This window comes from Petaurus breviceps, unplaced genomic scaffold (assembly GCF_028583685.1).
Source record: "Petaurus breviceps papuanus isolate PSGF00001 unplaced genomic scaffold, PetGlider_PUasm1.0 38, whole genome shotgun sequence".
Lineage (NCBI taxonomy): Eukaryota > Metazoa > Chordata > Mammalia > Diprotodontia > Petauridae > Petaurus > Petaurus breviceps.
In genome coordinates this window covers 38,775,378-38,792,640 of record NW_027186304.1, presented here as the reverse complement: position 1 = coordinate 38,792,640, position 17,263 = coordinate 38,775,378, and the positions used below count along the sequence as shown (strand labels likewise).

General features: G+C 39.9%; 1 protein-coding gene across 8 annotated transcripts in view; it reads left to right on the top strand.

Annotated features, from left to right (window-relative positions):
* Positions 1 to 17,263, top strand: part of OSBPL1A (oxysterol binding protein like 1A) — a 359,956-nt gene that overhangs the window by 146,883 nt on the left and 195,810 nt on the right. The window lies entirely within an intron of this gene.

Genomic DNA, 17,263 nt, shown 5'->3' with positions numbered 1-17,263 from the left:
CTTTTTGCTAAATTCTGCCAACATGTCAGATGAGGCTAGGCTACGAGGCAGTGAAGGAAAGTGTTGTCCTAGATAACCTTCCAAGTTAGTGATTTGTTGCCTATCACCATCCTGGTTGACATTGAGATGAACTTACCGTGGGTTTGTTCAGAAACCAGGCTTAAAAAAAGGTACTGAGGAAAGATATGGAAATGATGTTGGTAGGAAGAGATTCTTAACTTTAAATTCTCAGTATTAGTTAACGTTTTTGTTTATCCCTAAGCTTTTGAGCTTTTGGTTGAAATCATAGAGATGTATCTGTGTGTGCATCATGGTATGCTGGTAGTTTGTTGGGGCGGGGGGTTGTTGAGGGAAGAAGAGAAGATAAGTGTTTATAGTTGAACAAACCATTTTGATAATTGTTTTTTAAAAACACTATAAATTTCTGAATTTTATTTTCGATATAGTACAGTATTTGGCTTTTGAAGGCATAGTTCTGTTATGTGGACAGCTTTTCCAAAATAGAAAAATGCTTGAAATGTGTGTTGGTGGAGATAATATATACAGTCGTGGGTTAGAGTCTCTGGATTGAAATATTAACTTTGCTTTCACTTTCTGGTTTCATTAAAGTTTGGTTTCAACCCAGATGCTGATATTTTTGGCAAGTTCAGCTCATTTTCATTTCAGTGAATATTTAGTATGTACAAACTGTGGGTAAATGAAGAGAGCTATTTTTGTCCTTTGGCTCAGTATAATTCTATTTCAAGCTGAAATTCCATTTCAGCTGTAAATGAAGTATCTCTTATTTGTATCACTTGAAGAAAATTTTGACCTTTTAAGAGTCATGTTTTGTGATCCATTTTCTCCTATTTTGGAGGATTTGGAATTTTAGGATTTTGAGACAACATTGTTATAAAGATGCCAGATGAAAATCCATAAGCCTCAGCTATGCACCTTACAAAAGGAGAGGAAAAATTATTTTAAAACTTGTTTTAAAGCTCATCAAGATGAATTTTTCAAGTTCATACTTGAGTCATCCCCCATATGCCAAAAGCATTGTAACTTCAGTGTTTGAATCACAAAGACTCAGGGCCCTCAGGGATCATTTAGTCCAATTTGCACCTAAAAGGAGTCTCTTCTGTTACATACCCAACAACACATCTTGTATTTATTTAAAATCTACTGTAATATTAAGGTCACAGAGTACATATAAAATAGATAATTCTCATTTATGGAATTTTCATTATTAAAAATGCTGTTGTATTTTTTTTTTTTTGCTTTTTTTTGGAGGGCAGTTGGGGTTAAGTGACTTTCCCAAGGTCACAGGGCTAGTTTTTGTGTTAAGTGTCTGAGGCCGGATCCGAACCCAGCCCTCCTGACTCCAGGGCCAGTGCCCTATTCACCTAGCCACCACATGCTATTGTGTTTCTATGACTTTAAACTATATTTAGCTTCAATTACATATCAGGGGAATTTTTCAAGTATTCGTGAGAGAAATTTATTATGCTTAACTTACATAAGAAATAGAATATATAGTAACTTAAGTGTATATAAAATAGAGCTGTTCTTATGAGTTTTTTCCTTTGACTATTTCTGTATTAAAATATAATTAAATTTCATTTGCAACTTTAAATATATAACAGAAGTACTATCTCAGTAAGATCAATCATCTCATCTAGTGTTCTATTTCTGACTGTGGTACCAAGGGGTACATTGCAGGAGAGTATTGTCTTTGGATTCATTCTCAAAATGGTAGCTATACTATATGACCACAACATTCTTTTTTTAATTTGACTATTCTTGTTCTGTCCATTAATTAAAAAAAAAAACTTTTAAAAAATGTTCATATTTTGGGGTTGGTATAGGGTACCAGGAATAGTACACAAGTTTTATTACTGGCTAAGCTAATAATATTTTCTTTAATTTGTCCTACAGGTGTCCTTTTCAAAGCTTAAAAGGGTTTCCCCCCTCATACCAGTAATCTGGGATTTGGCTAACAAGTCTTTGTTCACCATAACCATAACCCTCATGATTTTCTCACAGGGTGGTTGTGGGAAAAGTGCACAGAGCCCTGCAGGATGTATAAGTTCTTTGAGGTCAAGGGTTATTTTTGTACCCCCAGCACCTAGCATAGTGCCTTGCACATGATAGGAACCTTATAGATACTTGTTGGATTAGATAGTAAACTTTAAAACACTGTGTAAATAAGAATTATTGTTTCATAAACTTTATCTTCCTCTTTCTAACTTAACTTTTTTTTATATTGAAGAGTTCTAATCTCATCCAGTCTGTAGCATTAATCTTAATATTTCACATGTAAAGAACTGTTAAGTATACATTTCTGTTTTTATTTTTGTTTGGTTTTTGGAGGAGGGAAGGCAGGGCAATTGGGGTTAAGTGACTTGCCCAAGGTCACATGGCTGGTTGTGTGTGTGTGTGTGTGTGTGTGTGTGTGTGTGTTAAGTGTATGAGGTCGGATTTGAACTCAGGTCCTCCTGACTCCAGGGCTGGTGCTCTATTCACTGCGCCACCTAGCTGCCCGGAGTATACATTTCTAATGTAAAAAATTTCCCATATTAATCATTGGACCATAGATTTAGAGCTGGAAAGATCTTAGAGGTTATCTAGTCTGCCTCCTTCATTTTAAAGTGTGGAAAACCCAGAGAAATAAATGACTTGCCCAAGCTCACACAAGTGGAAGCAGCATGTTTCAAGCCAGTATTCACAAATCTTGAGATGCAGTTGAAAGTTCTCATCATTTATTTCTCCTTTACATTTTTTATGCCTTACAAATTGCTTTTGAAAATAATTTTTTTTTGCTCATTAACACTAACAAGAATTGGGAAAATTCAGGCCTAACATTGAGCAGATGTTGTAGTGTGTTTCATTTAGATTTTTGAGTCACATTCATTACAGATTAGTCCTTAGAGTTTACTTAAATCTCCATTGTTTCAAACCCAAGATTAAACAAAATTTATTTTTACTGCTTTTAAAATTTTGCCTTTATTTTGTAAGTTAGGTTTATCCATTAGTTGTGGATAGGACCTTGAGATACCCCTATGAGAAAGAAAACAGAAAATATAATTGGTGTTTTATCACTTCAGTCCTATCCCAAGACTTTGTATCTGAACTTGTCATTCACCGGTTCTGTAACCTCAAAACATCTGAAAAACCTCAGGCTTTTCCAGGGATGGGGAATCTGGGGCCTTGAGGCCATATATGGCCCATTAAGCCCTCAAGTGCCACCCTTTGACTGAATCCAAAACTCACAGAACAAATCCCTGAAGTTTGGATTCAGTCAAAGGGCTGCACTTGAGGACCTAGAGGGCCACATGTGGCCTTGAGTCCCCAGTTCCCCACCCCTGGACTATACTGTAGCTTTAAAAATTAATTGGATATCGTTTTGTACTAAAGTGTGTCCAGCCATATAGTAAGGTAATTCAGAATTTTGTACATTGTTTCCTAAGATTTTGAGAAGTTATAAGAATTATTTTGTGGTCTTATTTCATTTTCAAAAATATACTTATTTGACAGTGACTGGCTTTTTGTTAACATGTATTTTTACTGTATTTCCATGACCCAAACTCATAATTTTCCCTAATTCTATCCACTCAGTTGCCTTTGCTCCGAAGGTTATCTTTATTTTCATATTTGATTTTTTCCAAGGGTTTTTTTTTTTACCACCATGTATACCTCCCCTAGCTGGAGGATTTGATTTGATTCTCAACATTCATTTTTTTATAAGATTCTAAGTTGCAAATTTTTCCTTCCCCAAGACAGCAAACAGTCTGATATAGGTTGCTTATGTGTGAACATGTTAAACATATTTCCATAAGGTTGACTCTCAGTGTTGAAGCACTGTCTCTGACTTATACTAGCTTTATGACCTTGGGCAAGTCACTTAACCTCTTTGTGCTCCAACCAGCTCTCTAAAACTAAATTATAGAGCAAATACTAATCCATATTGAAGGAATTTTTCACCAGGAACTCCCTTCCCTGATGAAATTGTTACCTACTCCCAACTCCAAAACATGAAAGGCACTGTGGTTGAGTACTTAAGAGCTTTGCTCCAAATTTTCTTTTTAATTCATTCCTCCTTCCTTTCCTGCCCTCGCGTCATATGTATGTATATTTTAAAAACTTTAATCTGGTTGATGAAACCCCTGATAGAATTGGATTGAATTATATGTCCATATTAGTCCCTTTGGACAACTCAACTTTTCTTTCTCATGGGAATTTTTTCCTTTTGTGTCTTCAGAATTTAATTCTTGAGAATTTTCATCATTTAGGGATCAGTTTTCATTATAGAATTTTAGTTCATGTGATCCTATCCTTTCCTGGAACCCCCTTTTTAGAAAAATCTATTCTTTCAAGATCTTTGGTGTATGTCAAAGAAATGCTAAGTTTGCCTCACAAATTCTAAGATGAAATGCCGCCTTGTTTTAAAATTGTGTCTTGTTCTGGTCCACTGACCACCCCCTTCTTTTCTGGTCAGTATAGTGAGTATCAGTAGCCAGTGTAATGTGGCAATAGTAGGAAGATTGCAAAGGAACCCAACAGTCACAGACAGAGCCTCCCAAAGAGCAAAGGAGCTTAATTTACCCCCAAATCACATCCTGTTAATAGATGCCAAATCAGGGGAAGCCATTGAGGTCTTGCTGTCAGGGCCTTTTGGTCCTGTGATATGTAAAACTCAAGACAAGTTTCAGACATCTGCAGTAAGACCAGCAGGACACAAAATATAACTTTGAGGTGATGTAGTAAAGTTTTACTTACAACGGGGAGGTGACCTGGAGGTATTAATAACTAATCCCAAATTCTCACAGTTAAGCATTAATCTGTTCTCCCCAGATAGCCATATGAAAAATGAGACCTCAAACTCTTCCCCCCATCCTGAGTACTCTTCCATCTTCATATGGGTACAGGCTGCCAAGTGCTCCCAATTCTAATCCATGAATACAGGAGTTAGGCTCTGGGTCTCTCCCCCACCCCATCTTCGTTTCCTGCTTACCTGCCCTTATTCATCCTATCTCTGACCCTCCTCTGTCTTTGTACCCCTTTCACTTCATGTCCCTCTATTTTCTATACCTATTTTTCCCTACACCTGTGCTTTATTAAGGTGTAATTGTAGCCTCAACTCCAGCTTCCATTGTGGTCTTTCTTGATGAGTACCCAAAGAACCAGGTGTGCTTGCCTCATTATATAATTACATATATTAGTTATCCATTTACCCTTCCACCCAAGTTGCCATTATTCATATTCCAGCAACCACTTTTTCCTTGTTGCCGACCCTTGGATCTAGAATAGCAGTTGCCCCTTTTGTCAAGTCAGGACATCTTGGCTGTTCTGGTTTGGACAGGGAATGTTTCAGCAACTGTCCAGATAATTGAGGTCCTTCATATTACTTCTTATCGTCATCATCATTATCATCACCATGCCAGGCATTGTGTTAAGGGATGGGGATTCAAAGAAAGGCAGGCAGAGTTCACGCTCTAATGAGGATACATACATAGGTAGTATATGTCATACATTAAACATGTATGATGTATTATGGGTAAATAGGAGGTGATCTCAGAAGAAGTGCACTAGCAGTAAGGCTGGGGGAAAGGTGAAAAAAGCCTCATATAGAAGGTCGGTTTTCAGCTGAGTCTTAAATGAAGTCAGGAGGTACAAGGGGGCGGGCAGAGAAGAGCAATCCAGGCCGTGGGGGTAGGGGTTAGGGTTAATGCTGCATGTTCAAGAATAGCAGTCAGACTGGATCATAGAGTTCACAAGGGGAGTAAAGCAGAAGAAGACTGGAAAGGTAGGAAGGGGCCAGCTGGTGTGTGAAGGGCTTTAAAGTCACACAGGATTTTCTATTTGATCCTAGAGCCACTGGAGTTTAACGTTAAGGCAGTGACAAGGTTATGCTTGTGTTTTATAGGAAGATTGCTTTGGCAGCTGAGTAAAGAATGGACTGGAGAGGGGAGTGACTTGAGGCTAGCAGGCTAAACTACTGTTAGTACAGTAGACTAGAGGAGATGTGACGATGGATGACCTGCACTGGATGGGTGCGGGGTGCGGGGGGGGGTGTTTGGAGCACATATGAAGGCTTTTATGAAGATAGAGATGACAAGACATGGCAGCAGATTGGATATGTGGATTGAAGTGGCATGAGTTGAGGATGGCACCCGGTTTCAGGCCCAAGTGACTGGGAGAATGATAATGCCCTTGGCAATAGTAGCGAGAGAGGGAGGTTTTGGTGGGGAAAGAGTTCTGATTTGGATAGAATGAGTTTGACATGTCTATAGGTTATCCTGTTCAATACCTTAAAGAGGCCGCTGGAGCTCAGGGGAGATGATTTTTGACTCATTCAGAATAGAGCTTTTTTTGTACCTAGTTGTTTGCATGTTGTCTCCCCCATTAGACTCTGAGCTCTGAACAGGGACTTTTTCTTTGTCTTTCTTTGTATCCCCAGTGGTGCTGACACTGTGCCTAGTACATAAGAGGTGCTTAATTAATGCTGTCTGACTGAATAGGATGAATGTGGAGGAGTTTGCCTTGGCAAGAACAACCACCTGTTCCCATGTAACAGGTTTGGAGGAGATGGTAGGGGAAGACATCTAAGTGACGTGAGACAAGGAGAGAAGGAGCTTACAATGCATAGCCTCAGTTTTCTCAGTGAAGTATCAGTCCCTGCTTTCAAGGAGCTCTCGATATAACAGGGAAGACAACATGTAAATTATGTACAAATAAGATGTGTGTGCATGCGTGCATACACACACACAATAAATTCGAATTAATCAGTGGAGGCAAGACATTAGAATTAAAGAGGTGGAGGGAGGTTAGGAAAGGTTTCCAGTAGAACATAAAATCTTACTCAGGACATGAAGCAAGCCAGGGAAACCATGAAGCAAAGATGAGGGAGGAGTGTGTTCCAGGCTTGGAGGACGATCAGAGAAAATGTTGGGAATTGAGAAATGGAGTGGCTTATTTAAGTTACATTAAAGAGGCCAACATCTCTGGATCACAAAGTATGTGGAAGGCCATAAGGTGTAAGAAGACTGGAAAGATGGGGGATGGTAAGGCTGTGAAAGGCTTAGAAGGCCAAAGAGAATTTTATATTTGTTTTATGTTTGTTCTTGGAGGTACTAGAGAGCCATTGGAGTTTATTGATGGGGATGGGGTGGGGGCTGGAACTGGTAAGTATTGACAGCTGAGTAAAGGAGGGGCTAGAGTGGGAAGATAATTGTGGCAGGCATATCAGCCAGAAGGCTTTAACAGTAGTCCAGGCATGAGGGCATAGTGTCAGAAGAAAGAAGGGAGCATAGGCAAGAGATATCATGAAGATAAAATCAATAGACCTTAAAAACAGATTGGATAGGATATGTGAGAGATAGTGAGGAATTAAGGCTGTGACACCTAGGTTGTGAGCCTGGCTGATGGGAGGATGGTGGTACCCTCAGTAGTAATAGAGTGGTTAAAATGGGGAGGGGGCAAGATTTAAGGGGAAGGATAATGAACTTTGTTTTAGATATGTTGAGTTTAAGATGTCTATTGGATATTCTGTTTGAGATGTTTAGTACAGAGTAAGATTCAAGATTTGAAGGTCAGCAGAGCTGTTGGGACTGGCTAAGTAAATTTGAGAATCATCTGCATAGAGATAAGTGAATCCATGGGAGCTGATGAGATCATCAAGTGAAATAGTATAGATGGAGAAGAGAAATATATGGTGAGGTCCTCGTCTGAGAGGGTGAGGGGAAGGGGTGTCATGGGAGGTTAGAAGAGGGAAGAGAAGCTCTGGAATAGATGCTGTGGTTGGTGGGAGAGTGAACTGATTCGATGAGAGATAGAAGACAGTTGCCTTGCTGTAGTCAGGACCCACTTGAGATTATGAAACTTAAATTTGTCGTGGACTCCATGGTAGATTTCTGAAAGGTTTCCCTAAATCCTCATCAATTTCTTTTTTTTTTTTTTTGGCCTTTTGGAAGACAATTGGGGTTAAGTAACTTGCCCAAAGTTACACGGCTAGTTTTTTTGTATTAAGTGCCTAAGGCCAGAACTGAACTTGGGTCCTCCTGACTCTGGGGCGGGCGCTTTACTCACTGCACTACCCAGCCTCCCCAATCCTCATCAATTTCTAATGATAATATTGTTCTGATTATCCTCACCCAAATGTTCTCTACCATATTTACTCTCCTTTTGTTCCTGTGTTTCCTTATATGAGTCTACCTCAGGGACAGAGAACCTGTGTCCTCTAGGCCACATGTGACTCTCTAGATTCTCAGGTTTGCCCTTTTGACTGAGTCCAAGTTTTACAGAACAAGCTCTTTTACTAAGGGGATTTGTTCTGTGAAATCTGGATTCAGTCAAAGGACCCCACATGAGGACCTAAGGGCCACATGTGGCCTCAAGGCTGCAGGTTCCCCACCCTTGGTCTCTGTTAATCTGTGGTATTGCATGTCTCACCCTGCCATTTTACCTGACCTGCTCTGCCATTCAACCTCCCTGGGCCCTACTTTTCTCATTTGCAAAATGAAGAGGGTTGACCTAGATAGGCTGTAAGGTCCCTTCCATTTCTAGATCTATGATCCTGTAAGAATCAGGATTAGAATATAACTCAGGAAGAATGTGCCTGTCATGAGATGCATTGAATAAAGGATGCATTTTCAAAGCTCTATTCCTATCATGGATCTTATGGAATCATAGATCTAGATGTCATCTCTGGACCAACCTCATTTTGCAAACAAGGAAATGAAGACCCTAAGGAAGTTAAGTGATTTGTCTAAAGTCACACAGTAGTAATTATCTGAGGCAGCCTTTGAACTCATACTCTTGACTCCTGAGAACTGAGTCTCAGTGAAAGAGATGAAATTTGCCTCCATGCACCAAGTTTCATAGTTAATCTTATCATCATGAGATCACAGATTTTGAAGGGATCTTGGAGGCTATGTAATTTTTCTCCTTGCATTGCAGAAGAGGAAACTGAAGCCTGGAGAGGTTAACTGACTGGCCCAGAGTCACACAATTATTAAGTAGCAGACCTGGGGTTAAAATCCTGTTCTCTGACTTCAAATCCGGTGCATTTCCCACTGCATTGTAATTCAGTGTCTAGAGTTATAGAGCTCCTGTTTATGAGTTTCTTTTTCTTTTTTTTTTTTCACTTTATCAAATGATTTATTAACTTCTAGTTTACATCATTCTTTTCAGCAAGATTTTGAGTTACAAATTTTCTCTCTGTTTTTCCCCTACCTACCACCCCAAAATAGTGATCGCACTGGATATCCCCTTCTCCAATCTGCTCTCTCCCTTATCTTCCCCCATACCCCTTCCAACTTTCCAGTAGGGCATGGTGGATCTCTGTGCCCCAGTGGCTGTATACCTTATTTCCCATTTACATGTAAAATAAAATTAATAATAGTGTGTGTGTGTGTGTATGTGTGTGTGTGTTTAAAAATTTGATTTTAAAACTTTTAATTCTAGATTCATTCCCTTCCCCCCTTGTCACCCACCCTTACTGGGAAGATAAGCAATTCAATATAGATTGTACATGTGTAGTAGCTATGCAAAACATTTCCATAGTGGATATATTGTAAAAGACTGACTATATTTCCCTCCCTCCTATCCTACCTCCCACCTGCTCTATTCTCCACTTTGACCCTGTCCCTCCTCAAAAGTGGGTGCTTCCAACTTCCCTCCCCCTGGAGCCCGCCCTCCCTTCTACCATCCCCCCTTTCATCCTCTTCCCCCCAACTCTCCTGTAGGGTGAAATTCCCTATTTAGTGTGTATTTCATTCTCTCCCCAAGCCAAACTCAATGAGAATAAGGTTTACCCATTTCCTTTTGCCCTCCTTTTCTTCACCTCCATTGTAACCATTTTCCCTTGCCTGTTACATATGAGATAGTTTACCCCATTCTGTCTTTCCCCATCTCCTCCAATTATATTCCTCTCTCACCTCTTAATTTCACCTTTTAAATATCGTCCCTTCCTATTAAATTGGTCCTGTGCCCTCTATCTATGCATACCTGTACACATATATACATACACTCACATATGTATTCATGTGCCCATATACCCTCCTATATAGACATATATATGTGTATATACATATATACATACACACACATTTCTATTCCTTTCAACTATTCTCATATTGAGAAAAGTTTCATAAGTTACAATTATCGTTTTTCCATGTAGGAATGTAAATAGTTCAACTTTGATAAGTTCCTTATGATTTCTTTTCCCTGTTTACCTTCTCATGCTTCTCTTGCTTCTTGTATCTGAATGCCAAATTTTCTATTAAACTCTGGTTTTTTCATCAAGAATGGTTGAAAGTTGGAGTGGCTATGTGGCGCCAGTGAATAGAACACTGGCCCAGGAGTCAGGAAGACCTGAGTTCAAATCCAGCCTCAGACACTTAACACAACAACTAGCCATGTGACCTTGGGCAAGTCACTTAGCCCCAATTGCCCTCCAAAAAGCAAAAAACAAAAAACAAAAACTAATGCTTGAAAGTCCTCTATTCCATTAAATGACCATATTTTCCCCTGAAATATATCATACTCAGTTTTTCTGGGTAGGTGATTCTTGGTTTTAATCCCAGCTCCTTTGACCATTGGAATATCATATTCCAAGCTCTTTGATCCTTAACTGTAGAAGCTTCCAGATCCTGTGTTATCCTGATTGTATTTCCACAATATTCAAATTGTTTCTTCCTGGCCGCTTCTAATATTCTCTCCTTGATCTGGGAATTCCGGAACCTGGCTATAATATTCCTAGGAGTTTTCTTTTTGGGATCTTTTTCAGGAGGTGATTGGTAGATTCTTTCAACCTCTGTTTTGCCCTCTGGTTCTAAAACATCAGTGCAGTTTTCCTTGAGAATTTCTTGAAGGATGATTTCTAGGTTCTTTCTTTGATCATCATGGCTTTCAGTCCAATAATTTTTAAATTATCTCTCCTGGATCTGTTTTCTAGGTCAGTGGTTTTCCCAATGAAATATTTCACATTGCCTTCTATTCTTTCATTTGTTTGGATCTGTTTAACAGCATCTTGATTTCTCAAAAAGTCATTAGCTTCCATTTGCTCCAGTTTAATTCTGAAGCAATGATTCTCCTCAGTGAGCTTTTGAGATTCTTTTTCCATCTGGCAAATTCGACTTTTTAAGGCATTCTTCTCCTCATTGGTTTTTTGGGCCTCTTTTGCCATTTGAGTTAGTCTATTTTTTAAGGTATTATTTTCCTCAGTCAGGCCTGTTGACTTTCATTTCATAATTTTTTTGCATTTTTCTCATTTCTCTTCCCAATTTTTCCTACACTTCTCTTATTTGCTTCTTAAGATCCTCTATGGCCTGTAACCAGCTCATATTTTTCTTGGAAGGTTTTGGTGCAGGCGTTCTGGCTTTGCTGTCTTCCTCCTTTTCTATGCTTTGATCCCTTTTGTTCCCAAAATAGGAGTGTATAGTTGGATTGCTGTGCTTGCTTTTCTTCCTTTGCTGGCTCATATTGCTGCTAAATTACTTGACTTTTGAATTTTTTGCCTCAGTAGGACTCTGCTATCAGACTGGGGAGCTTTGTCCCAATTGCTGGGGTTTTCTCAGGTGCTGAAGGTATTAGTTGGGTGCCCTCTCTGAAGTCTCCACACGCTCTGGCAGGCTGGACACACACCCCAGGACCTCTACCCTAGACTGCAATCCAGATCCAAGCAGGTTAAAGCAACAGCAATTACCCCTCAGACTGGTCGCTGGTCCCCCTATAATCTTTAGGCCAGGAACTGAAGCAGCCACGTGGCCCCATGGGCAAAGGCCAGACCTCACTTCCAAACTACCAGATTCCAAAGTCCACACTGCACTGACCTCTTACTTTGTCCTTAGCATCTATGTGTTGATAATTCTGGAAACCACCACAGCTGTTGGTGATCTGAAGCCCCTCCAGCCAGTGGCTGGTCGGCTGCCCTGAGGCTATAACCTCTGGCTCAGGTGGGCTTGGCTTGGTTCCCAGAGAGCTGCACTGGCTGCTTCTTGCTGGCCTTCCAGGCTGTCTTCAGCGGGAGGTTAGCTTCTCTGTGTCATTTTGTGGGTTCTGTAGCTCCAAAGTTTGTTCAGAGTCACCTTTTACATGAATCAGAGGAGGTGGAAGGCAGAGCTTTGAGGAAGTCCTGTTTCTACCATCTTGACTCCATATAGTTAGTCTTTCCTTTGAGATTCTTTAGAAAGCATCAAGCATGCTGAGTGAACTGAGCAGAAGCAGGAGAACATTGTACATATAAACAGCAACATTGTGCTATGAACAACTATGGTTGACTTAACTCTTCTCAGCAATGCAGTGATCCAAGATCATTGAAAAGAGTCATAATGGAAAATGCTATCCACATCCATAGAAAAAATTATGGAGTCCGAATGCACATCAAAGCATACTATTTTCATGTTTTTTGTTTTCCATGGCTTTTCCCTTTCGTTCTGTTTCTTCTTTCACAGAATGACTAATGTGGACATATGTTTGCATACATGATTGCACATGTATAACCTATATCAGATTACCATTTTGGGGAGGGGAGATGGGAGGCAGGGAGAAAAAATTTGGAGCTCAAAATTTTATAAAAAGAATGTTGAAAAGTATCTTTACATGTAATTGGAAGAAATAAAATATTCTATTTCAAGAAAAAAAAAGAAATCATCAGGCAACTTTTGGAAGTGCTAAGTTATAGAGCAGATGCTGATCTTCATCCTTACTGGGACTTTGTATACCAGTGCAGTCAGTCATCCGGTAAAAAAACAAAACAAAACAGGAAAGCATTTTGATAGGAATTGATGACAGAAAAAGAAACTTAAAACTCTATTATTAGGAGTTAAAAGAAAAGGCGTTTCTGAAATCTTAATATGTCAAATAGAAAAGACAATTTAATTTACACGAAATTGTTTACCTTAATACTTTAGTCTTCACTGTTGCTCTGAACTCTTTCAGAATTCATACTGCTGTAGTACTAGGAATTAATTCTCACATTAATGAAATTTAATTTGTTGCATTTTCAGTTGTCATTTCAGTGGCAGTGATGAACTGTTGAATTATACCATTTAAGATTGAGTCTTTATAAAGGGTACATTGACAATAAAACTCATGATGATTCCTTTTCATACTGGTAACTCATGAAAGGAAACCTATTCACAAAAATACTAGAAAACTAGAAATTTTTCCTTGTCTTTTCAACTTGTTAGCTATTCTTTGTTCACCTGTGTATAGACATTTGAGTGACTTTTTTCTTATGCTTTGTCTCCTGTAAATTTTTGTATGTCTGCTTTTATTTCTTTTCTGTGCTGTAGTTGCTCTCCATGGTATCCAACAAAGTGGATATTTGCAAGAATATTCTCTATCTAAATGCTAGCATGAATTATCTGCCAACAACATTAACCCTTTTTTAAAGTAAAAACTATCAATTGTGCATGTATTCTGTAGGCCTTTATGTGCAAAAGAAGATAAGAGGTATGAAGAAGACATGATCTCTACCTTGAAGGAGCTTACAGTCTAGTAGTGGGTACATTAATAAATGTAATATGAAGAACTAAGTTCTTGATAGGGTTACAGAGTGCTTCTACATCAGAAGAGAGAAAAATTCAGCTTAAGGGACCAGGCCTATTTTTATTGAGGAAGTAGGATTTGAGTTGAGTCTTGAAGGAATGGATAAGATCTCAGCTTAAAGAAATGGATGTGAGTGTGACATAAGGTTATTCTCTGTATAAGAAGCAATGTAGAATGAGTACATGGGAAGGAATGGATGAATCAGGTTTGGGATAAGGTAGGTGGATCACGTGAGCATGAAATATGTAAGGGGAATCAGTGTCAGATTATCCTCTTTGCCTTGTGTATCTAAAGTGAGAGACCTTAGATTCTGCAAGAACAGTCCTCATTTTATAGATGAGGAATTTGTGTCTAGAGAGGCTGAATGTCTTATCCAAGGCCATGCAGGTAACCAGCAAGCATTTATTAAGCACTTACTCTGTACAAGATTGTGGGGATACAGAGAAAGGTAAAGCTCAATCCCACTCTCGAGGAGCTCACATTCTAATTGAGAGAATAATATACAGGTAACTATGTACGACCTGATCCATAGAGAGTAGGCAGGAGATAATCTCAGAGGGAAGGCACTGGCAGTTAGGGGTAGGGAAGGGGATCAGGAAAGGCCTCATGTAGAAAGTAGGATTTGAACTAATCTTTGAAGGAAGATTGGAAATCTGGGCATCAGAGGTGAAGAGGGAGAGCATTCCAGGTATGCAAGGACACAATCAAGATCCAGTGTTGTTTGTGAGAAGGTATAAGTGGGTCAGATCACCTGGATCATAGAGTACATGGAAGAGGAGCAAAGTGTAAGAAAACTGGAAGGGTATGAAGGGGCCAGGCTGTGAAGGACTTTAAATGGCAGAGGACTTTATATTTGATCCTAAAGGCAATAAGGAACTACTGGATTTCATTTAGTAGGGAGGTGACAGAGTCAGACCTGCTATTTAGGAAAGTCATTTCGGTAGCTGAATGGAGCATTGATTGGAACAGGGAGAGAACTGAGGCAGAGAGATCAGTTAGAAAGCTATTTCAGTACTCTAGGAGTTGATATGGGCCTGTACCATAGCGGTGGCTGATTGATACTAGAGAAGGAAAATAGGACAGGATTTGGTGAATGAAGCATAGAGCATTATATCAAAGTGGTAGTCTGGATGAATGGGAAACAGTAGTGACCTCCACAGTAATTGGGAAGGGGGGAGAGTTTTTAGGGAAAAGTACTGAGTCCTGCTTTAGGTGTGTTGAGTTTGAGATGTCTATGGGACTTCTAGTTTGAGATGTTCAAAAGGCTGTTGGTGATGTGGGTGGGATTGGAAAAACCAGGTAGACCTGGGAGTCATTTTCACAGAGATGATAATTGAACACATGGGAGCTGACAAAAATCACCCAGTGATAATGTACTGTAAAAAGAGAAGGAGGACCATGCTGGGGCTTTGGGGGAAACCCATAGTTAGTGGGGATAACATAGATGGAGGAGGAGACTGAGAGGGAGCAGCATCCAGATAGAAGTGTCATGAAGAGGCAAAGATTGAATCCAGTAGGCGCTGTCAGCCGCGTCAGAGGTTATAAAGGGGAAGAGCAGGATTTGCCCTTGGGCTGTTGGACTCCAAATTCACTGCTCTTCCCACTGTGTCATGACGTCGTCCATGGAGGCATACCACGTTCTAAGCTGTGCTAGATTACAGAGAACCTCGGATGCCAGACTAGGGAATCAGTCATTTGTTTGGTAGAAAGAAACAAGATTTTGAATATTTTTGAGTGGTGAAGTAATAAGACCTGTGTAATTAAAAAATTAACTTTTCAATATGAAGGATGATTTTAAGCAAGCAGAGACTGGAGGTGGAGAAACAAGTTAGATGAAACATGGTATAGTAGAAGGAGCCCTGAGTGTCATGTCAGAGCATCTGTATCTGGATCCTTCCTCTAACAGTTTCTTTCTCTATAAAATAATAGGGGTGAGCTAGATTACATCGAAGTGAGGTCCTTCTGATTCTGAATCTATGTTGCTACAGGCCCATAACTACAGTAGCTATTTGTTTAAATCACTGCCTTCAAGGTCAAACTCAGATATTTCCTCTATGAAGTCTTCCCTGCTTGAATCATCCCAGATGAAAAGGCTCTTGCCTTCTTCAGATTCCTCATAGGACTTTTGCTTTGTATTGTATAGATGTCATATGCTTCCTCAGTAGACTACGTATTCCTGGAGGGCAGAGGCTGTGTTTTTTCATCTTTGTATCCCTAGCACCTACCACAGTGGCTTACATATAGAAGGCATTTAATAATTATTTGTTGTAATTAAATTAGAGGTGAAACTTGCACCTATATGTCAAGAGCCCTAGTGACAATCTTACGTGGAAGCTTTGCACCTACTAAATGACAGCTTGCTTTGTTTTATATTTTTTTCTTGAAAAGAAAATGTCCTAATGAAATGCTCAATACCCATGTCCTGGAGTGCTGCTAAACCCGCATTAAAGCATTGCCCATTGCTACAGTTTTGCTGTTCCAGTCATTAGGAGGGGAGATGACAGCAGGGGCTCCCTCAAACATTTGATACAGGGTGAGCTGAAATGAACATAAACCAAATAGAATGGACCAAAGAAATACTTCAAGGAATCACTTCAGATTAGAAGGCATGGAAAGCTGTGGCCGGCTAGAAAGTCACTGCAGCTGATAGGACAGCCTGATGTGTAACAACGAGACATTCTGGTTGTGTTTTGTAAAAGGCACCAAGAATGTGGATTTAAGAGGCAGAGTTCTCAACAGTAATAAGCTTTAAAAAAAAAATCACTGAAGCTACCAACCTGAGAATGTTTTGGTTGAGTATGACATGGAAAGGACAGCAAGTCAAATGTTGGTATGTTTGCTTATTTGGCAGCAAGGTGCCTCATTGGAAGGCACACTGCGTCTGGAATAGGAAAGACCTGGGTGCTAATGTAGCCTCAGACACCAGATTTGTGACTCTGGACAAGTCACGTAACCTTCGTTTACCCCAATTTTCTCAACTGTAAAATGGGGATGGCAACAGCATCTACTTTGCAAGGTGGTTATGAGGATTACTTCATTTCCATACAGTGAACAGTATGTTCCATGCACTGTGCTTCCAGTTGGAGATTCAAGTAAGATAGTCTGCCCTCAAGGAGCTTAGAATCTATGGGGGGTGAGGAGAGTTGTGGATAACACACAAAAGGAAGCTAAAAAGGAATGGCACAAGATGGGGAAAGGTACTGGGGGTACCCAGCGCAGGGGCATGATGTTCCCTGAAGTGTAAAGCAAGCAGAGCAGCTGATGAAAAATGTAGTTAACCTGCAAAGTTCTGTGCCCTTCATTTATTTATTTATTTTTGATTGGGGAGAGCAGGACAATTGGGGTTAAGTGACTTGCTCAAGGTCACACAGCTAGTAAGTGATTTGAACTCAGGTTCTCCTGACTCCAGGGCTGGTGCTCTATTCACTGTGCCACCTAGCTGCACAGAATGCTGTGCCCCTTACAAAGGAATGCATTGGGAAGAGTTTATTGCTTTACCTTCCAGCCTTCCAGTTAGAGGGGAGAGGAGACTTGAGGGAGTTGAGAAGGTGCTGTTATTCTTATGGAGTAGAAACAAATATTTTGTAAAGTGCTTAGCACAGTTCCACACACATAGTAGGCACCATATAAATGCTCATTCTCACCCCACCTCCTTTCCCCATATCTGTAGGCCAGTAGCACTTTCTGTTACCAGCATCATCTTAAAATTCAAAGGATAGCAGCATGCCATTGA